We start from the raw sequence: 23,818 nt of genomic DNA on the forward strand, positions 1-23,818 counted from the left end.
TCAAAAAAGGTTAAGAACCACTGGGATAGAGGTTGCACCAGAGGGCGGACAGTATGGGGTGCTATAGCTCCCTCTGGATTAGACATGGCAATCCTCCCATCAGGGGCCCGATATAGGGGGAAAAGTGATGACAATTCTAGGGGCCCTGACCAACGGGGTCAGTAGAAAGTTAAAAAAAATGGGGCCCTGTCAATTGCAAAATTAATCATAATGTATTTTCGAAGATTGTTTTTTAGCAGTAAAAATGGAATGTTCCCACTCCCAGACCCTGACCCCCCGTCCCCCAACTGCGTTAAATGGTTCGTTCCTGCTCAGTGCGCTTGACTGTGATGCTGTTAGCAGCAGTCAGTAGGAGACACTGTGGCAGTTACTATGCTGCTAAGAAAAGTTATAAAATCAAGTTTTCAAATAAAAATGGAGGCAGAGAGAGAAAAAGGCAAGTGTCAATTTATAACCCAGTTTTTCTCAGAGAGGTGGGTAGACTGTGAGATTATCAACCATTTAGCATAGTTAGCATAGCTACAGACTACTGTTTGCCTCAATTTCACTAACATTTAATGAATTAAGGGGGGAAAAAATACCAAGGTATTCATATATTTAACTTGTCCCTTGAGCCTTTTTTCACACTTAACAGATGAGTCGGTCAGCAGCAGCTCTAACCCATGTCCCTCCTGACCTGTTCTCTAAGTGAAATTAAAGCTGCAGTATGTCACTTTTATTTAAAAAAAAAAAAAATTCCACATATTTGTTAAAACTGTCATTATGTTGTGACAGTATGGCATGAGAGATAATCTGTGAAAAATCTATTCTCTCTGCCCTATCCCAGTGTTAGAAACAACCAGTCAGTGGCAGGAGAGTTTTAGTGCTGTCAATCACAATCTCATGTGGTGCTGCTCATCCTTCCTCCCCTCGCTCTGTGCTATTCTGTAGCTAGCATAGCCTGTTGTAAATGCTTAGTCTAGTAAGCATAGCTACCAATGACGGCAGATGTTGTTTCTCCGCCATTAGCACATTTAGCAGTGAGTGAATGAAGTTGATTGGCAACTTCATTCACTCCTCCTGGTTCTGACTGGTTGTTTTAGTCAGAACAGTGTATTACTTTAACCAGTAATAGTAATTCAGGAAGGAGGTGGAGGAGAATGATTGTTTTCACAGATTATCTGTCTCATAACAAACTGCCACGACATCGTGACAGCTTTAACAAATATGGAGAAAACTTATTTTTTATTAAAGTTACATACTGCAGCTTGGATAAAATGCAACTATATGGCATTTTTTTAGAAGTCTGGATTGCTTTATGTATATTTTGCATGTTGCCTATGACTGTTGCTCATGGGGAGACATTTCAGAATCTAAAACTAATAGAAAAAAATTGAAGCAACCTACTTGCATACTGTATGCATGCTGATTTTTACTCTTGCATGTAAAATTCATGAGCAGTAAATACTGTACTAGTTATCAGTAGAGATGTGCCGATCAGGTTTATTCCTGCCGATTCCAATTCCGATCACCGATACCGATCACAGATACCGATCACATAATAATTATTTTTTTAATCATAAGCACTACCAGTTACATTATGAGGAAAAAGGAACCATGAATTCACCTTAATTTAGACAAAAACTTAATAACTTTTTTCCAAGAAAAAAACAAAACAGGCATTGTGCAAATTGTACTGCTATCTGTAATACTATCTTTAACAGACTGAAAACATATGAAGGCTCTGAAGAGGTTAAATAATGCAAAGAGTCAAGATAAAACTTCTCAACATTGCCAAAAAATTAAAGTATAAAACTTAACATTCAAAGGCAAATACAGGTTCCATTACAATAAACAATCCTGAGTTACTGAATGAAAACTCCTGATAGCATGGCAGCTAGCTGATTACTGCTAGTTCTGAGTGGCTGTTTCTGACTGAATGGAGTAATTATGCAGAACAGAGAGGAGATCAATTATTTTTTTAGAGATTATCTGTCTCATGTTAGGACAGCAAAGGTTTTAATATGTTTGTAAAATTTATTTTTTTTAGTTAGATGCTGCAGCTTTAAGCAGACGTTCGGTGTGAGAGTCACTACCAGGTGGAGCAGAAGCGAAGCTCCGTCTGTGAAACTTGTGAAACACCTGTAGCGTGTAGCAGCGGTTCAACAGCGAGAGCAGAGCCACAACGCAGCTCGAAGACTTAAATTATTTTGCGGGGTATTTGTTTAGCTTTCTGACAGTCATGCTTATCTGGGTGAGTGTTTGTAGCTGTGTGCTGCTTTACCTGCTATCTGATCCTCCGTATGTCTTTTTTACTGCACTGAGCCTCAATATAGCCAAACTCAAGTATGGCATTGTTTTTATGCCATATTAGATTCGTCGTGTTGATGATTTTTGACGTGCTTCACCCCACGTGCTTCAATTTTCCGCCGCAACACACAAACTTTCCCAGTCACTCGGTGCGATATAGGATTTGTTGCTGCGCGTTTGCGCAGTGTGAAGGAAAGAGGAGACCAGCTTCACAGGCAGGATGCAAAATGAAAAGCAGGTGATCGATTTGTGATTGGCAACAAGAGACCGTGATCGGCGATCACCTATCATACACTTTTTCACGGAAATCGGCCGATTATGATCGGTGGCCGATCGGCACACCTCTAGTTATCAGTATTGGACCAAAGAAAGCAAGGCAATTGCAAGCCTTTAAAATTATGACTCTTTTGAGGGGTCAGATAGACTCAAGAAATTGGGCTAATGAAATTGTAACAGCAGCTGCGTGACGGGGCTCAATTAAAATTTTTTGTCAGGGGGCCCAAGATTCCTGGCAGCGCCCCTGCCTCCCATAGTTCCCCGCGGCCGAAGATAGGATATTTTTATTAATTTATTTGCTTATTTATTTTTCAATTTAATAAGTAAAAGTTGATAGTCAAGTATTATGAACGGTGTTATGAATGACCAACAAAAAAAATCAGAAAATTGGAAAGGACCATGTACTTATATATATATATATATATATATAATCAGAAAGGAAAAGCTGGAAGCAGCTCCACCAGGTTTGCTAGTGTTCTGAAAGGCAGTGATGTACCATAAAAACATGTAGGATTTAATTTGGAAAAACAAAGACGTAGTTTCTATAAGTTGACATCTGTATCTTTGACTCTTAATGTATCAGTGAAGTGTGAACGGAAGTGAGCTGTAGTTGCATTTACTTAAGCAACTTTCTGGAAAAATGTACTTTCGTGGGTATTTATTTCCAAGGACCTCCAGGAATCTTGGGGCCCCCTGACAAAATATTTGATCCCCCACGCAGCTGCCATTACAATTTGTATTTGACCCATAAAAGCATCACAATTTTAAAGACTTGCAACTTGCTTTCGTTGGTCCAATACTGATACTAGCACAATATTTACTGCTAATAAATTTTACATCCAACAGTCCGCATCCAGTATGCAAGTAGGTTGCTTACATTGTTTCTATTAGTTTTAGATACTGAAATGTTTCTCCCAATGAGCAACAGTCAAAAGCAACATGTAAAATACACTTAAAGCAATCCAGACATCAAACGCTACATAGTTGGATTTTATTCACGCTGCAGTACATAACTTTAATTTAAAAAAATATGTTTTCTCCATATTTGTTAAAGCTGGCACCATGTTGTGACAGTTTATGAGACAGATAATATGTGAAAACAATCAATCTCCTTCAGGGTGCTGTGGTGGTGCAGGGGCAAAGCACAACCCATGTATTGAGGCTTTAGGCTTCATGCCGGTGGTCGCAGGCTCAATTCCCAGCCTGGTGACCTTTGCCATGTGTCTTCCCCATCTTTCATAACCCTCTTTCCTGTCAAACTACTCTCAAATAAAGGCCACTAGAGCCAACAAAACCTTTTTAAAAATCAATCTCCATCTCCCCCCTGAATTACTATAGCTAGCTAGAGTAATGCAACGTTCCGCCTTAAACAACCAATCAGAACCAGGAGGAGAGTCTTAGTGCTGTCAATCAAGCTCATTCACTCACTGCTAAATGTGCTAATGCTGCTGACTGACTCACCTGTTAAGTGTGGTAAAAAGTACAGGGACAAGTTCAATATATGAATATCATGGTAAATTTTTCCCTTAATTCATTAAATGCTAGTGAAAGGGAGGCAAACGGTATTCTGTAGCTAAGCTAACCATGCTAAATGATTAATAATCTCACACAGTCTACTCACCTCTCTTGGAGAAAAACTTGCTTACAAATTGACACTTACTTTTGTCTCTCTCTCCCCCTCTCTATTTTTTTCTTTCTTTTTTGAAAACCTGATTTTATCATTTTTCTTATCAGCATATAGTAGCTGCCACCACAGTCATTTTGGTCTTCTACCCACTGCTGCTGAACAGCGTCACTGTCAAGCGCTCCAAGCAGGAACGAACCATTTCATGCAGGGGGTGGGGGGGTTCAGGGCAAATATGGATGTGTGTTTTTTGGTCTGGGAGTGGGAACATTAATTTTTACTGCTAAAAACAATCTTCGAAAACACAAAATGATTAATTTTGTAATTGACAGGGCCCCAATTTTTTTTTTATTTTATTTCTATAAACAAAAAATAAATAATTTGTGTAGGGCCCCTGGTTGGTCAGGAGCCCTTAGAATTGTCATAACCTCCCCCCCTATACGGACACGGGTCCGATAGGTATTCGATTCAATTGCGACCTAACGTCCAGGTCGCGTTCATCCGAACTGAACGTCACCGATATTTGACAAATCTCATTGTCCTGCGTCCTGATACTTGCATGTGGGACGAAAAACAACAACCATGTCGGGCAATAATAAGGATTAAGTTGTTAATATGCTGCTCCGGTCGGACGACGACTGTGGAAGTTTCAAAAATCGCCCAAATGTGGCTCAGGTTGCCAGGCGACAGCGCTGTTTTGTTCTGAGCACAAAATGATTCACAAGCGAGCAGAAAGAAAGGTTTGAAAAAGCACAGTGAATATTTGAAAGAGAGCAGAAGTTTTGAGTACAAGCATTACAAGTTTTGAGGAGAAGTCCTGCTTTCAAACTGAAAATGTAAGCACAAGTATTACACGTTTTGAGAAAAGACATGAAATCCTGCTTTCAGACTGAAAATGTGTGCTCTCAAATTATGGCAGAAAAATTCCTCCATATTTTAACCCTCGACTCTAATATGCAAAACAAAGGAAGCAGATAAAATAAAAAGGAAGTCTTTAATCTTTTCAAATTGATGTTTTCAGATTATATTAGAAGTGAGTTGAAGCAGAAACATTTCTAAGACTTGCAGGCAGGGGTGAAAGTAAGGGGGTACGGCAGGGTACTGCGTACCCCTAAAAGATTTAGCGGGGGTACGCAGTACCTGCAAGAGAGGGGAGCGGCTGTAAAACATCAACGGGTTCACTGTTCAGCCCCGACTGCGCCCACTAATCAGCCGTGACTGATTAGTTTTTCAAGAATAATCTAAAACATGACTCAATCAGTTAATAGGTAATTTTTTCCCGTTTCATGTTGTTTCTGAACTGTTCGTGCTTTGCTAGAGCAGCGGTGCAACACGTTGATCGCGGAAGGTTTTGAGTCGATCTCGGTATTAGGTGACAAACTAAACGCCGCCAGAACGATGAGACCAGCTCGTCCTCCTCTGACTTCCTATCACAACGTTCAATAAACGACAAACTTGGACTAATGACCTCGTTTTTTGTGAGTATTGTCATTTACAACAAACATCAAACACGGTAAATATGTTTCATTTAGTATTTAACAAACAAATGGTTTCTACCGCGATAATTATGTGAAATTAAATTAATTAATCTAAAAAATTGTTTGGTGCTATCGGGCTCAGAGTCTGAGAGGCTTTTCCTTTATTAAACCATTTTTTTTGCCTCCTATTTAGTGGAAATATTTATGTTGATGAGATTTTCTCCAAAATAATAACCTTTTTCAACTTTTATAGCTCCACTGTTGAAAATGAGAAGCTAACATTCACAAATGATATTGAAATAAAATCCAGTCCAACATCTGGTTTGATTCCTCTGGAACCTGTTGGAGGAAAAATATCCCAACTTCAGAAGATGTGCTTTAACCTAACAGAGCTCTGTGGTTCCTCCTGTCAGTATGAGATTCAGGGTGAGGAGGCGCCATGTTAGGAAGAGAAGTGGAAGCTGCAGGATCTTCAGAACAAACAGGTCATGATGCTGGGCTACTGATTATCCCTCTGTCTGGACACAGGATCAATAGAACCAGTTTAAAAGCTACAATTAATGGTTATATGCCAGACATAGAAAACTAGGGTCACTCCATGCCATGTTCAGAATTTAGGTCTCATTACATCTCAAGGTGTCACCATTGCAGACAGTGGGTTGAGGGAAATACAGCTTTATTTTGTAGAGCTACCCAGCTTTTATCACTTCGCTAAAAAATTAATCAACACAGAAACTCCAAAGCACATAAAGAAGCTATATATATATATATATATATATATATGCTGAAGGATGTTGCAGGCAGCAGACCGCTCTCCACGGCGTCTCCAGACTGTGTCACGTCTGTCACATGTGCTCAGTGTGAACCTGCTTTCATCTGTGAAGAGAACAAGGTGCCAGTGGCGAATTTGCCAATCCTGGTGTTCTCTGGCAAATGCCAAGCGTCCTGCATGGTGTTGGGCTGTGAGCACAACCCCCATCTGTGGACGTCGGGTCCTCATACCATCCTCATGGAGTCGGTTTCTAACTGTTTGTGCAGACACATGCACATTTGTGGCCTGCTGGAGGTCATTTTGCAGGGCTCTGGCAGTGCTCCTCCTGTTCCTTCTTGCACAAAGGCGGAGGTAGCGGTCCTGCTGCTGGGTTGTTGCCCTCCTACGGCCTCCTCCACGTCTCCTGGTGTACTGGCCTGTCTCCTGGTAGCGCCTCCAGCCTCTGGACACTACGCTGACAGACACAGCAAACCTTCTTGCCACAGCTCGCATTGATGTGCCATCCTGGATGAGCTGCACTACCTGAGCCACTTGTGTGGGTTGTAGAGTCTGTCTCATGCTACCACGAATGTGAAAGCACCAACAACATTCAAAACTGACCAAAACATCAGCCAGACAGCATAGGTACTGAGAAGTGGTCTGTGGTCCCCAGCTGCAGAACCACTCCTTTATTGAGTGTGTCTTGCTAATTGCCAATAATTTCCATCTGTTGTCTATTCCATTTGCACAACAGAGGGGGAAATTGATTGTCAATCAGTGTTGCTTCCTAAGTGGACAGTTTGATTTCACAGAAGTTTGATTTACTTGGAGTTATATTGTGTTGTTTAAGTGTTCCCTTTATTTTTTTGAGCAGTATATATATATATATATATATATATATATATATATATACACACACACGTTTTTTTTTGTTTTTTTTGTCATAGTACACCCAAGAATTTAAAACTACTTTCACCCCTGGTTGTAGGATATCAGGTCTTGTGTCCTGGAGTTGAAGACCTCTGATCAAGTGAATGAAAAATGTCATGGAAGTCAAGAAAGAGAATGAAACTATTTTCTGATATTTAATCTGAGTAGTGAGACAGGTCTTACATTATCAACAGGATGCCGACCCTCGAGGACCGACTTTGGACACCCCTGGTTTAGAACGTCCCCTCATCTCTTCATCCTTTCATCCTCATTCCCTCATCCTTTCATCCCCTCATCCCTTTATTCCCTCATCCCTTCATGCCCTTATCCCTCAATCCCTTCATCCCCTCATTCTTTCATCCCCTCATCCCTTCATGCCCTTATCCCTCAATCCCTTCATCCCCTCATTCTTTCATCCCCTCATCCCTTCATGCCCTTATCCCTCAATCCCTTCATCCCCTCATTCTTTCATCCCCTCATCCCTTCATGCCCTTATCCCTCAATCCCTTCATCCCCTCCATCCCTTCATCCTTTCATCCCCTCATCCCTTTATTCCCTAATTCCTTTATCCCATCCATTCTTCTGGTGCCTCTCTCCAGCTGTCAACAGGCGAGAGGCGGGGTCACCCTGGACAGGGTCAGTCCATCGCAGGGCAACACAGAGACAGACAGGACAAACAACCATGGACACATACACTCACAGATCTAAGAAGAATTTAGAGAAACCAATTAACCTGATACTCATGTTTTTGGACTGTGGGAGGAAGCCGGAGTACCCGGAGAGAACCCACCTTGCATAGGGAGAACATGCAAACTCCATGCAGAAAAAAGGCCTGGAATTGAACCCAGGACCTTCTTGCTGCAGGGCAACAAACAGTTCTACCAACTGCACCACTGTGCATCATGCCTTCTTTTTTTAAATCTTTAAACTTGTATCTTCTAATTCTAGTGAAATTAAGTTAATATGTTAACTTAAGTTTGAGAGCAGGACCACATCCAGACCACACCTCTAATTATATATATTTATCTAATTTCATCCCTTTGTCCCATCCATCCATTTTTTACACCCCTGAGCTGGTGCCCATCTCCAGTGGTCAACGGGCGAGAGGCAGGGTACACCCAGGACAGGTCACCAGTCCCTCAAACAAAGACAATCATATGAACACAAACTTTAGGAAAATTTAGAGAAACCAATTAATCTGATACTCATGTTTTTGGACTGTGGGAGGAAGCCGGAGTACCCGGAGAGAACCCACCATGCACAAGGACAACATGCAAACTCCATGCAGAAAAAAAGGCCTGGAATTGAACCCAGGACCTTTTTGCTGCAAGGCAACAAAAATGTGGTGCAGTTCTACCAACTGCACCACTGTGCATCACGCCTTCTTTTTTAAAAATCTTTAAACTTATATCTTCTAGTTCTAGTAAAATGAAGTCAATATGTTAACTTAAGTTCAGGAGCAGGACCACATCCAGACCACACCTCTAATTTTACTTGGCTCACTGTTTCTTCTCAGTCTGTTACGTTTCGCCAACCCTCTACCTCTGTGGGCTCAGGAAAATAATGAAGGGAAGTGAAGAGTCTTCACCTCTTCACTTCCCTTCATCCCCTCATTCTCTCATCCCTTCTTCAATAAATCTTTAAACTTCTACCTTTATGATGTGGTCCTTGCTAGTGAATTGCCAATCTTCATCCATTCATTATAGTGAGAAGTTTCTTTGTCTTGACCCCTAGCATAAATCAAGCGTTACTCATTTTCTTCAGCCTCCCTTTTCTTCCATCTTTCTGGTTTCCTCAAACCCAGCGCATGTCGGAGTTTTTTCAGTAAAGGCTTCTTCTCTGGTAGGGGAGCCTTTGCTTCGTCATTCTCCTGTTCTTTCTGTTTTAGCTCCTCCGAGAGCTTATAATTACATTGAAGTTGACGTTCCATTTCAGCTGTCAAAGAATCCATCTCTTTTTTATGCCCTACTTCATCTAAAAAGAGTTTCCGTTTCACTTCGTCCAGTTCCTTCTGCAACATGTTTTTCTCAGCATGAAGGAATTTGGCTCTCTTTCCATTACGTATCTCAATCTCTGCATGGCGATATCTTTCATCTCTGTGCTCCTGCTCCATCGTTTGTATTTCTTCCCTGAGGGCCAAAATATCAGCTTCATATTTCTGGACCATTTCCAGACTCACCTCTTTGATTTGTTCCAGCTCACTCTGGAGACGTGTCTCGGTCTCTATGGTGGCGTTTTGCTGGGATGTCAGTTGTTGTCTAAGAGCCTCGTTCTCAGCTTCCAGACCTGCATGAAGTACCTGGTTCATCGTCAGCATTTCAGAATGAGCTTCCTCATTGTCTCTGAGCTTTTTCTTTAGTGACTCTGTTTGCTGCACCAGAACATTAACAGAAGTTTGATAATTGCTCTTTAGTTCTTGGGAGGACTCCGTCATCTTGTGCAGCTCTTCCTGTAGCTGCCTCTCCTTCTCTGAAGTCGTCTTTCTCAGCAACGCAATTTCTTTCTTCAGCTCTGTAATCTGAGCTGTGCTGTCACCTCTTCTGATCTTAAAAAATGTTTTGTTTGCATTTTGAGAATTGGCTGATCTTTCAATCTCCAGCTCTTCCTGCAATGTTGCCACCTGTTCTGAGAGATTGACAACATCATTTTGGAGCTTTGCCAGAACTTCTTGATACAAAGCCGTATTTTCCTCTATCTCTTGTTGTAAAAGTGCCTCTTTTTCTTGAGAGGTTCTTAGTTGATCTTGGAGGGCTTTATTTTCCATGTCTTCACTGGCATCCCATCCCTTTTTTGCCTCACTGCATAGGCCAATGTCATTTCCATTAAACTCACGTTTTTCTAGCTTGAGTTTGAGCAGTTCTTCTTCCAAGTTATTTGCTCTATCATGTTCGTTGTTGAATTTGGCTCGTTCTTCGTCCAAAAGAGTCTTTAATCTATTAATTTCCTCCTCCAAAGACTTTTTGCTTTGGGTATCTTGAATCCAGGCATCCTGATTTTCCTCGTTCTTCTGTCCATCTTCTTGGCAATGGGTCTCCTGTTCAAAGATTTCCTTTGTCTGAGTCTCCATTTCTCTCAATATTGGTTTCAAAAATATGCTGAAAATTGTCCAAACAGTGTTTTCTGAAGAAGCAGTCTCCACTCGACCTTTTGCTTTCTGACAAGCTAAAGAACTAGTCAACTGAACTTTAAGTGAAGTTCTGTGGTGACATCACAACATGTCTTGTGACATCATAGGATTGTCCGTGCTATGGTAACCTTTGACAGCTGTTGTAAAACCTCTGCTCGCTCCTGCTCGAGCTTGGAACAAAAAAGCACCGTCTCCTGGCAACCTCTAAGCCAATAAAATGTAAGTGTTATAGTGGACGCATTTGTTTCCCCCACCTGCCCGAATTTGAAGTATCAAGGGTTTCCATGGTGACTGGAAAGCAGTGATCGACAGCAGTTCACACTAAACGATTTTAGATGGTCGGATGATTTTCAAAACCTGAGACACACTAACCGACCAAAATCGTAGGTATAACGCATTCGATTGGGCCTGATCGTGCAGACCAAGCTTTATAGTTCTTGGTAATATTGTTTTGAAGCAATGCTTCTCTAGCTTCAGTTAAAATTCAGGCCACTCTACCCACCTGGAGTTTGTTCACCTAAAGAAAGAACAAATATGGCGACCTGTCCAGGATGTATGCCACCTCTCGTCCAATGACTGCTAAAGATGGGCATCAGCCCCGCATTGGTACGATGCACCGATACGCAGGTATATGTATATTCACTGTTAATCAACACATGAATATGTATCTAATGAAATACTTTTTTATACTCAAGTAATTTTTAATATTTATTTTTACTAAAACTTGAGTAAAAAAATTATTCTAGTATGAAAGTGTAAAGTACATACATTCCTTGTTCGGGTGTCTGATTTTATACTTCTATTCTTGTATAACTTTTGCCCACTCTACTACCCTCATGAATATATTACAGTTTTTTGTTTGTCATTGGAAAAAAAAGTAAAGAGCTACGTGAGGAACAGAGACAGGGATAGATGGAACCAATGACCTGACAAAAAAGAAAAATCTCCTGGACCGAGACAGAGTTACTACCACAACTAAAGCTGCATTTTTGACGTCTTTTCCATTTCTTTTATTTGAGTTCTGGTTTATCTTAATGAAACATTTATAATGGTTTTGTGTTTTCGTATGGTATAATTAGCAAGCCAGGGATTGTCCACATACTTTTCTCGCATGCTTTTGATGATTGTAAAGACATAAAACAATAAACATGATCTATAATCAATTCACTGCACAGCATCCATAGATTTTCTAGAAAAACAAATTCTGGTGGCGATATTGATGGAGGCTGCAAAAACACAACATTTTACCAAGTATGTTTGATCTAGTTTCTAGTGAAAATATCTTAGTACACTAAGATATTTGCATAATAAGACAAAACTAATTTCCAAGTATCTTTTCAACAGGATCCAGGAGATTGTTTTAAGTCAATATTGATGAAAGAGTACTAGTTCCACTGGCAGAGTATTTCACTTATTGGAAAAAATATAACTTTCCAAGAATTTTATTCACGATCTTGTACTTTTTTTTTTTTTTGACACTACGACATACTGAATTCCATAGCAACACGCCTGATTAAAAACCCAGCTACAGAATAAACCGCCTCTTATCATACGGTATTAGAGCTTTGATGGGAAGTCACAGAGGAGAAAGACAATGAGACGGGCTAAATCCACAGAGGAGCATCCTCTTTAAGAGGCTTGAAACAGGTGCGTTGGTATCTTTAGAATCGCGTAACATAACTGCAGCGTCTACAGTTTGATTCAAGCAGAGTGGGCTGTATGTGTCCTACATACAACCCACGCAACGGTGTATGAAAGGTAATATTGAAAGCATCGCCACTTCAGTTTCAGATTGGGAAAATTGCTACCGTTAGAAAGTAATGTTCCGTTCACGAAAGAAGTAGAACTTTTGCCTTGAACTTAATAAACCGCAGAGGTATCCATTAGGTGTGAACGTGTTTTCCCGTGTCTCCGTGTTTAAGGCCAGGAGGGTCTTTTTTCTTATTTTTTATGTATGAGTGTTTTAAATGCAATGCGGTCTCCCGAACTCAACAAGACAGTGTTTAAAATGTCAACATCCCCCTCAGGTGCAATAAACTTTTACAAAGGTTATAAAATGCACGCAAGTGTTAAGAGTCTCATTCTGCCCAATTATTATGGTCCTGGTAAACATTTCACAAGCCCCGTAACGGGCCCGGAGAGAATAAATACAGCACAGAACATTCACGTTGGTGCTGAGCTTTCTGTTTTTAATGAATAGTTTTGTCACCAAATGTTTTCTACTCGTTTAAGGCTGCTATAAAATGCTATAAATGTTGGTCATAAGACATCGTTTTAGGAAATAAATCCAAAGTCTTTCACAATTTCTCTTTCAGTGTACCCCCACTTAAAATATTTTTTTTCCTTTTTGGCTGTACAGCTGGTACAACTGCAGATTCCTTTAGTCATTCCTTTTTAAACGTGGGTATTAATTATTTGCAAGATTCATCCCTGCCAATTGTGATGTATTTTTATTAATTTATTTTGCATAAATGTAATTGGACATATTTTGACGAATTGACATTTTTGGATGAAAAAGTTTCCACACCCATTTATCATACATTTGTAATTGCACGATCTAACTGAAATACAATATTGTGGTGTTGCTAATAAAATACAACTAATATTTTGTAGTTTAAACTTAGAATGTTTTAAGTTCCTTAAGTTTCCTTGTATTCAGCAGCAGTGGCGGCCCCCCCCAAGAGGGCCGACAATGTTCTAGTTTCGAGCAGAGGTTGCGCTGGAGTTTTTTCGTTGTCGGTCAAAGAAAAAAATCATTTTATTTCCAATTTGTAGTCATCCAACGAAACATTTATTATTTCTCTGCCAGAATGTTTTTGAAATCAGGTAACATTTCACAAAATGACGTGATTAGAGACGGCAGAACTCTGATCGTTTCCTGATCCCGCATCACTTCCCTCAGCAGGAGAAAAACCAGCAGAAGTGGATCAGCTGCTGGACGCTCCAAAGCCTCTGGTCCGTTAAAGCGTCCAGATCAGAGATGATTCTCTGACAGATATTGTTCTTAGTCTGATTAATAATGAGCTCCACGATGTTCTCTGTGCGTAAAGTTGAAACTGTCTGAGCACCAAGTGGTCAGCTGATCACATTCTGGACAGAAACCAGCGCACTGCTCTCTGTTCTTATCAAGACAAGGCTGAGGAGGGAATCTGACATATTAACTCAGTTTTTACTGGTTTTGTTTTTAAAACACCATTAACTAAGCAGTGTAACTATATGTTGTATATTTGGCGTTTGTCATCTCATGTGTGATTAATTGGAGCATTTATTGCCCAGCGCTCTGCGCTTGTTTCCACCTAACAGATCTGCACTTTAATTTATTTCCTCTCTCAACAGTCAGCTGTTATTCCTCTACTTAAACTACAATAAGTAGATCATAACATTCTCTTTAGGTTTTCTCTGTGTGCTCCAAACTCATTAAATGTAAACTCATTAGAAGCCCGAACCACCATCAGGCAAATAATTCTGGTCCGACCCGAAATATTGTTACCTGTCCAAACAGAGCTTCCTAACCAAGGTGTCCATAATTCTTCAACACGCTGTCAGTCAGCTCCCGGTCAGAAAGACGCATTTAGTTCAGTGTCCATGAGATGATATTCAGAAAGGATCTTTTATTTGATTGACTTTAGTTTCCTCTGTGATGAACTCTATGCGTAAAGTCTATCATGTCTCCATGTGCGCCAGTCAAAGGTGTTAATTATAACATGTCAAATGACAGAGGGGCTTAAAAAATAACCAAATATTCATTTTGGTTATTTTTAAATTATATATATATATATATATATATATATATATATATATATATAAATAAGATGTGCGCGCACACATTTTAAATTCTGCCCCCCCAGAGGTAGTCCTGCCCCCCCTTTGGCCCCCCAACTTTAAAAGTCTAGCTCTGCCACTGGAACCCGTATGTCCTCATGCAGAGAAACAGGCAAAAATGCTAAAGTGTTGTTAAAATGCTCCTTGTTTAATGGCTGAAACTTTTACTTGTTTGCTTTAAAACAGACTTTTTACATGAAATGTTTTCTAATGTGTAGAAACAGAAACTTCTGGAGTTAATACTGAATATTCTGAATACATTAAAATTAACAATGATCACGTGTCAAATAGATTTTACAGAACACGGTTTCTTAAAATGTGGAACGGATTGTTTGATTGCTGCCTCTCTGTCTCTCGCTATAATTTGAAGAAACAGGTTTTCTAACCAAGTCATGCAGAAGGTCTAACCCAGGGGTGTCGGCTCTCATCCTGCATGTTTCAGTCTCTCCTGGTTTTACACACCTGCATCAGATGAGGCTCATTAGAGGCCTGAGAGGAACATTGACCTGCTGAGGAGGTTGTTCTACCAGCAGGGAGAGAATAAAACCTGCAGGACCCACTATGGACCACCCTGGTCTAACCTGAGCATTTATATCATTTAATACATTTAGTTGTATCAAACTTCTCCTCAAAACTGCCAACAACACATTGATAAATATGATAAACCCTACAAAAGAGGGTCATTTGGTTGAATAAATAACAGATGTTATTGATATATTGATGCTTAGCAAAAGAGAAAAAGCTTCAAGGAGCCTTAAAAAAAAACCTGTTTACTAATCAGATGGTGGCCAACCTTAAAGAATCTTCCTCCTTGCTCTCCTCATCACCTGTGGATGCTGCTGCTTCCTGCCTGAGGTCCTTGGCTGGTCAGTGCATCACCTCCAACACAGAGAAGAGCAGCGGTACCAACAGAACCCACCTGTCCATCAGATGGTTCCCAGAACCAGAAGATGACCGTGGAGCTGCAGCTTTCTAGAGTATGAGAGCAGGACTAGCATCTAGGATAAAATATCATATTTTTCCTTTAGTATTCATTATATAAATCCATTAATTGTGCTTTAGTTGTTTTTGTGTCGCAGAATAAAGTCCAATCCTTTCTGGGTGTGACAGGAAGTGAGACTGTGGACCAGTTTACAGCTGAAACGCCTCTGAAGCCTGGCTGTCAGGTTTCCTATCTAGCTGCTCCGCCTCTACATCTGGACACGCAGAAACTGATCTGACGTTGATAGGTCTAGACTGAACTGGTTAGATTTTATTAATCTCATATTTCTGTCGGCTGCATGTAAGGCTTATTTACTCTGGTGGTTTGAAACTATTCGTTTTATATTCTATACCCTTAAATACTCATTAACTCTAAGATTATCTTAACATTTCATTTCTTAACATTGCATCCTTTCTATGTTTTATTAACTTTTAAATATTATCTTAACATTTGATTAACTTTTTAAATATTCTTTTAATATTTGACTCTTTTATAGCTCATCAACTTTCACATATCATCTTAATATTTTATTCTTTTTAACATTTAGCTGTTTTTTAACACTTTGTTAACATTTTATTTCCCTACATGCTCTTCATTAAGGGGAACATGGTGGTTTGGACCCACCGCCTCGGAGGCCTGGGGCCCCGTCTGTTTCTACCTGAATGACATGAAAGACGACATGAATGATGTGAACATCTGTAAAAGCCTCAGGACGTTTCCGGACAGGGACAGTGTCTGCTCCGGGTTTGTCTCCCCGTTTAGTTTTGGGCTCTTCAGAGCCAAACGGGATGTTGAGACGTTTTACTTAGGTGGAGAAAGAGTCACACGCTGTTAGACAAAGGGCTCATAGTAAAGAGTTACATGTTTGATTCTGTCAGACTCTGAGGCTCTTTCCTCAGAGAAACAGAAACTTATCAGGCCACAGAGACATGGTGAGATTCAGGGAGAGTCTTCAGTTCATATAATCAGCTGCTGCCCTCCTGCTCCTCAGACGCTGCTCAGACTTTTTTAGAAACTGGTTAAAACGTCTCCTTTCAGCGCTGAAAGAGAATAAAATCAGTCGGATGCTTTTGGCTGATTTTATGCTCCGTGTGTCGATACAAATTATGATTCATCGATTAAGATTTCCATTCTCAACATATGTAAAAAAGAAAACCATATAAACATATTTTATAAAATGCATAAATATATGCAAATGCAAATATTTGTCAGTTATGACATAACTCTCCCTGTGATGTCATAATCTCCATGTGATGTCATACCATTCTCCTTTGTTATGACATCATAAAACAGCCTCTAAGTACTTGAACTTTCCCAAGATCTTTCATTCGAGCTCTGAAGAAAGACTGGAGAAAACGTTCAACATGGACAATAATCTCATTGACGACATTAACGAATTTTACATCAGGGTTGAAAGGAGGAGGTTAGGATATTTAAGTACGGAGGAGTTACTCCATGAAATTGCAGGACTAATAAAAAAGATTAAAAGGTCTTATAATTTAAATGCGTCTGAAGAAGATGAAATGGTGGAAGCTATTCTTGGTCATTTGAATCGAGAGCGGCAGCGTCCCAGCTGGAGTGTGTGGGGCTTTTTAACTAACTGTGGAGAGTCTTTTGTGAGCGGGTTGAGTTTTGGCCTGGGCTTTGGAGCGGCTGCAGGCGTCGCTCTGATCGTTTTCACCAAACTCCTGACCTAAACTGTCCTCTTCGGAATCTGGGTGGTGCTTCAGGTGTTGAGGAATGGAGGATGAGGAGGTTCTGCAAACAATTCTACAGATGATTTTACACTTTCACTTCTTTTGCATGACCTGTGGAGGGTCAAAGGTCAAGTTTTATTCACCAGTTAGTTGTTTTCTCTGTTTAATTCCCTGAAATTGATTCACTTACCTGGGGATCATATTGTTTCTTCGGTGGAAACTGAAATCCTGGGTACGCCTCGCTGGAGGAGAACGGTTACTACTCATCTGACCAAATGAATACAAACACGATGGAAGAAAAGACTAAATAGATTCCTCAAAGAGAGGGCCTTACCTGGGTCCTTGGGACTTTCTGTCTGGAAGCCACGTCGTCTACTGGGTCTTTTGGACCTTCTTTCCTGGCACGAAGAGAAAACGACGTTACTCACCTGGAATGTATTGATTCTTTTTGTAATGGACAACAATATATATAGATATATGCATGTATACAGAGCCTCATTTTCAGCAGTGGAGCTATAAAGGTTGAAAAAGGTTATTATTCTGGAGAAAGTCTAAATAAATATTTAGCCCACTAAATAAGAGGCAAAAAAAAGTTTGATAATGGAGAAGTTTTTCAGACTCTGAGCTCAAAGAACCAAACTATTTTTATATTAGATAATTAATTTAATGTCACATAATTATCGCGGTAGAGGCCATTAGCTTGTTAAATACTTAATGAAAAATATTTACCGTGTTTGTTGTAAATGACGTAAACTCACAAAGAACGAGGTAATTAGTCCAAGTTTGTCGTTTATTGAACGTTCAGAAACTACAGCGGCTGTGATGAGCCACATTAAAGGTAAACAAAGGTAAAACAACCTGGAGTTAACTTGTTAGTTTAGGTTCAGGAGCAGAGCCACGCCTCAAACCACACCTCCAGTTTCCTAAGCAGCCCATATACTTCGTTCTCCCGGTCCCAGACGCCATTCCCAAACGCTCCAGAACACCAACCCGGCTTCGTCTCCACGACCCTCTCCAGGCCTCCTAACTCGCCAGCTCCTCAAAGGCTGGACCGCCGCCGGCCTCCACCGCTCATTAAAAGAAAAAGGAATCCCCTTCAGTCGCTCCGACAACAAACTGAGGCTCTTTCAATTTTTTTTATTTTTTATTGACAATAAGGTGGTTTACAAAATAGCAAAATTAATACAAATAAGTAACAAAACAGAGAGGATAATAATGCCAGGGTGTTGCCTATGAAGCACAAACAAAATGAAAAGCAAATATACAAATAAAAAGTTAACTCAAAAAGATGTTAAAGTGAGAGCACATGTCCATCGTCTTAATGGCTTTTCTATTTTTTGAATACTGGAGAGATATAGTATATTGTTTGAATTCCTCTTTAAAGGCTGAAAAGCGAGGTTTCTGATTTGAGAATTTAGATTTATGTATATGATATTTTGCGACTAATAAAATTAGGTTGATAATATAAAAATGTTTTATTTTATTAGTGGGATAAGAGAAGAATCCAAACAACATATTTACATAAGTGAGGGAAAAGTCATCAAGAATTGTTTGAGAAATGTACAAATATCTTGCCAGAAAATACATGAGAAATAGCACGACCAGAATAAGTGACAGAGATCTTCTTCATAGAGTTGCCAGAATGAACAGTTTGTGTCTTTTTTGTATTGTTGAAGGAAAAACTTGCAGGGATAAAAACGATGGATTATCTTAAAAGACACTTCTTTGATCTCATTAATAATTAAATATTTAGATGGAAGACACCAGATTTTTTCCAGTTCAGGTTGGGGGCAAAGTTATTCCAATAAGAGGGAACAGAGATGATGTCCTTCTGGAATAAGGCACGAACATCACGGTTGTTCTTTTGCTTTCTTGTGGAAAAACAGATTTGACCAACATTGGTGACAGCAGGGTCTAGACCTGGTGGAGTCAGAACAGAAGTTACAGAAGATTTAAGAATCTTCTGTAACTTACACCAGACGGGATGGCATCAAAAACAAGCGCATATTCCTTTGGTGGTACGGGGACCAAACCTTTCTAGAAGTTCAGAATAAGACATTAAGACACCATCAGGACTAAAAAGCTGCTGAACCAAGATGATTCCATGTTGAAACCAATATTCCAAGAATAAAGATTTATGTTTGTACAAAATGTCTCCATTGGTCCAAATATAATATCGATGGGGTGAAAAATTATGCTTGTAAATTAGAGACCAAGAAAGAAGCATTTGTTTGTGGAAATTAGATGGCCTTATGAGTAGTTTCTCAATTTTGTAGTTGCAAAGGAGAATAAATTTAAGGCCACCAAGTTTTGAGAATAAAAAGTTAGGTATAAAATTCCAGATTGAGGATGGATTTTTAAGAAAATATTGAATCCAGTTTATTTTGAATGTATTATTTAAGGTACAATCAAGAAAATGGAGGCCACCAAGTTCAAATGAGCTCATCAAGACTGACTTCCTGATATAATGAATCCTATTTTTCCATACAAATCTATAAAGTATTTTATCAATGATGTTAGTTGTTTATTTACAGAAAGAGACAAAGCTGGATAAGTTAAACGGGAGATGCCTTCTGCTTTTGCTAACAAAATTCTTCCTTGAATTGATAAATCTCTTTGAAGCCAAGAATTTAGTTTCTTTTGTACATTTTCTATAATAGGGTTCAAGTTCAGAGCACTTCTAGAATTTTGATCTTTTTTCCAGAACTGGTTTATTAATAATTTGACTTCATCAATTACTAGCACATTTTTTAATATGGAATTGTTAAGTTTCCAATAAGAACTTTTGAATGTGGGAGTAATGTTAGTACAGAATGAGGCGATCAATGATATTGCTTTGTGATTGGTTAAAGGTGATGTTAATATTCTAGGAGTGATGTGATTTTTATCTAAGCAATCAGAAACTAACCAGTAATCTATGCGAGACATTAAGGCTCATTAGACGATGTGTAATCTCTAGAAACTGGGGTTTTTCCCTCTATATCTCTACGAGATTAAATTTTTGCATAAAAGAGGACAAGTTCATAGAAGAAGTATTATTAGTACTCGGAGGCCATCGATCTAGGGAGCTGTTCAAAGCAACGTTGAAATCTCCACCCATTAAAAGCAGAGCATTTGGGTATTTTGATAACCAGTGTAAAAAGCTAGCTTCTAATCCATCAAGTAAAAAATCATTTTCAGGTTTTGAATTATATCCATATACATTGGCAAGAAGGGAAATATTGTTATTGATATTCAGGATTAAAATTATATAGTGGCCATTAGAATCACTTTCTGAGTGTAGAACAGAACCATTAAAGTTGTTTTTTTTTTTAAATATTAACCCCTGCTGATCTTTCTGAGCCATGAGAGAACCAGAACTCTTTTCCCCATTGAGTTTTCCAAAAAGACGCCTCATTTGCTGCATTATGTGACTCTTGAAAAAAGCAAAAATCAGACTTTTGTTGTTTGGCAAATAAAAATAAAGCTTTTCGTTTAACATTTTCTCTTAAACCCCTGGCATTTAATGAGAAGATTCAATTTGGGTAAGGATGCAACAACCTTTGTATATCTTAAGGTGTTTTGGATGAGATGGATCAGAGCCACAGGAACAGCTTTGCATACTTTAAGATATTCGTTACAAGAACAGTTCAAATTAAATTTATTAATAAAATCTCTATGATTTAACAACAAACCATCACTACCCATTAAGTCAGTTACAAATAAAATACCTTTTTCATACCAGTCAGCTTTAAAAATAGATTTTCTATTTATTAGTATTGATCTGTTGTTCCACACTATGGATCCATGTGGGGTAAAATTGTGGGTGAAAACCATTTTCCAGAAATGCAGAACTTGTTTATGAAAATTGGACAGTAAAATAGGAATCTTGGTTAATTCAAAATCACATTTTAGCAGGAAATCTAAGCCCCCGAGGCTTTTGAATATAGATTTAGGAATATGAAACCACATTGAGTTGGAATGGGACAGATAAGCCTTTAGCCAATTTATTCTAAATGAACCAATCAGAGCCTCAAAATCTAAGGCTCTAAATAATGAGTTTTGTTCCTCCAGATAAACTGAAAGATTATCGAGTTAGTTTTCCTAATATTTTTGTCAGAGATAAAAACAGAATGGCAAGGATAAATTAATTTGGATACACCCTCAGCTTTGGCTAAAAAAGTTCGTCCAAAAATAGTTAGATCTCTAGTTAACCAACGGCTCAGGGATTTCTTCATACTAGCCAAGCAACTATCAATGTTTTCCTCTTCTCTTCTAGTATTATTATTTGAGATTAATAATCCCAGATATTGAACCTCAGACTTAACTGTGATGGAGGCAACAGACGCATCAGAGCAGGAATGGATCGGCAGAAGTTCACATTTATTAATATTGAGAGACAAACCAGACGCTCCGGAAAACATAAAAATGGATTTTAGCGCGATGTTTACCATAGTTTTATCCCTTAGAAAAATTGTTGTGTCGTCAGCAAATTGACTTATTTTGAACTCCTTATCAAGAAATTTAATACCATGCAAATTGGAATTTTTCATAATTAGAAGGGTAAGCATTTGAGTTGTTAATATGAACAATTTAGGTGAAATTGGGCAGCCCTGCCCGATTCCTCTAGACATAGAGAAACTTGGGGTCATACTTGTTCTCGGGGAAACTGAGCTACTTATATCACTATAAAATAATCTGATTATATTACAAAAATTCTCTCCAAAGCCAAAATATTTCAATGTTTTTATAATGAAGCCGTGTTCCAGTGAGTCAAACGCTTTAAAGAAATCCAGGAATAGAATCAAACTGTCCCTATCAATAAAATTACGATAATCAATCATATCAAAAATCAGTCTAGTATGATGATGGATCTTTCTTCCTTTTATAAACGCTGACTGGCATTCATTAATAAACGTTCCTAATCCACTATTTAAGCGATTAGCATAAACAAGAGCTAGAATTTTGTAGTCGGTACATAAAAGAGTGATGGGTCTCAAATTTTCAAGTAATAGAGGATCTTTATTGGCTTTGGGGATTAGAGTAATCAAACCTCGTTTCATGGTGGGAGAGAGATTATTGTTTGAAATGCATTCCAACAAGGCTTCAAATAAAAGTTTACGTAAATCTTTCCAAAAGAAGGTATAAAATTCAGTGGTTAACCCATCTAGACCTGGAGATTTAACCTTTGTCATTTGTTGTATTGCTACGTCAAGCTCTTCAGTATTTAAGTCATCATCCATGAGGTTTTTAAAATCAATATAAATTTTTTCAACACATTCCTGAATTTCATCAAAAAAAAAAGACTGGCAATTGGATTCAGAATATTTAGAGCAATAAAGATCACTATAAAAAAATTTTAATTGTTAAATTTATTAAATCAGGGTCTTCAGTGATGCTGCCATTAATAATTAGCTTTCCAATCTTCTTTTTGGATTGTCTTTGTTTCTCAAGATTGAAAAAATAGGAAGAATTTTTCTCACCGTCCTCAATCCACCGAGCCCTGGAGCGAATGAAAGCCCCTCTTGCTTTATCTAGAAAAAGATCATCTAGTTGGGATTTGAACACATCAAGCTCACTCAGCTCTTCAGAAGATAAAACCGATTTTGAACATAGAGAGTTAATATTGCCAATAAGTTGGGATTGTTTCTGTCTCATCTTAGAAACAAATTTACCCGTCTTTATTGCTGCCGACCTAACATTAAATTTAAACCACTCCCACTTATTTAAGGGAGACATATTCATTACTGAAATATCCTTAATGAGGTTCAGGATTTCTGAACAAAAAGTTTTATTATTCAGTAGATTACTATTAAACTTCCAAGCTAAGATTGAGGGTGGTTTAGATTTATTTAGAGAGAGAAACAAGGTAACCGAACAATGATCTGTTAGAGGAGCCGCTGACATTTCACAGTTTGAAATATTATTTACCATATTATGAGGGATTAACCAATAATCTAGCCTAGAGCATTGACCATTTCCAGAAGGGTTGAACCAGGAGTATTGTCTAGTAGTGGGATTTCTAATTCTCCAGCAGTCCGTCAAATTTGTATTAGAGATTAAATTTACAAAAATATCATTGTAGATATGATGCTGTCCCCCTGAGGGGAGACGATCAATCGATCCATCTGGAGCCACATTGAAATCACCTCCTACTATAACCTGATCAGTGGAATATTTTAATTTCCAATGTTTTATCGTCACTCCGAGTTCATCAAAAAACTCACTATTCATCGCTTTATTATTGTATCCATATAGACACACCAAAATGATCTTTTTTCCATCAATTTCCACTATTGTAGTTACCCAGTGGCTACAGTATTAGCTTCAACACGTTTTTCGATGCTTTTCAGAATTTCAGTCTGGTTGTCGATCTTACTATTAAGTTCTCCTAACACACGAAGAATGGCGTTAGCTGTGTCATCCTTACATTCAGGCTCATGCAGCTTCATCTTCTTCTTGTTTTTGTTCTTAATAGGCGTGTGATCCCAGTTCACCTTCTGTTCTTTACAAGGAGGATCAGATGTGGCCCCGACCATCTCAATTTCTTCAATCATGTCTTCGTCGCAAGCCTCTAGAAGAGCAGACCGATTGTAATCGTGTTCAGACATGCTAGCTTCCGAACCTTAACACCGAGACGACAAAAGAACAACAAAAAACCCTAAAATAGTCTCAAAAAAATGTTAGAGTAAGAATAAAAAACATACAAAACTTTACAACGGGGCTAAAGCACCAAAATGAATGATAAATCTAGGCTAAACAGTAACTACAAGCGACAGCCTGCAAAATTAACACCTCTCATTCCGCCATCTTAGGATCTCCTATGGCCGCAGAGGCTGCGGCGGCAGCGTGTCGGTTGGTCT

At 38.9% G+C, this 23,818-nt stretch overlaps 1 long non-coding RNA gene across 1 annotated transcript; it reads right to left on the reverse strand.

The window, feature by feature from the left end:
* Positions 1–16,738: 16,738 nt before the first annotated feature.
* On the reverse strand, positions 16,739–23,727 carry LOC145553888 (uncharacterized). Its single transcript, XR_014089931.1, has 4 exons — positions 23,386–23,727; positions 17,311–17,374; positions 17,167–17,218; positions 16,739–17,087 (listed from the first exon to the last, which is right to left on the reverse strand). It is a non-coding gene; the product is annotated as an uncharacterized LOC145553888 (long non-coding RNA).
* Positions 23,728–23,818: the final 91 nt, after the last annotated feature.

Source organism: Poecilia reticulata, chromosome 11 (assembly GCF_904066995.2).
Source record: "Poecilia reticulata chromosome 11, P_reticulata-male-v2, whole genome shotgun sequence".
NCBI classification, from domain to species: Eukaryota; Metazoa; Chordata; class Actinopteri; order Cyprinodontiformes; family Poeciliidae; genus Poecilia; species Poecilia reticulata.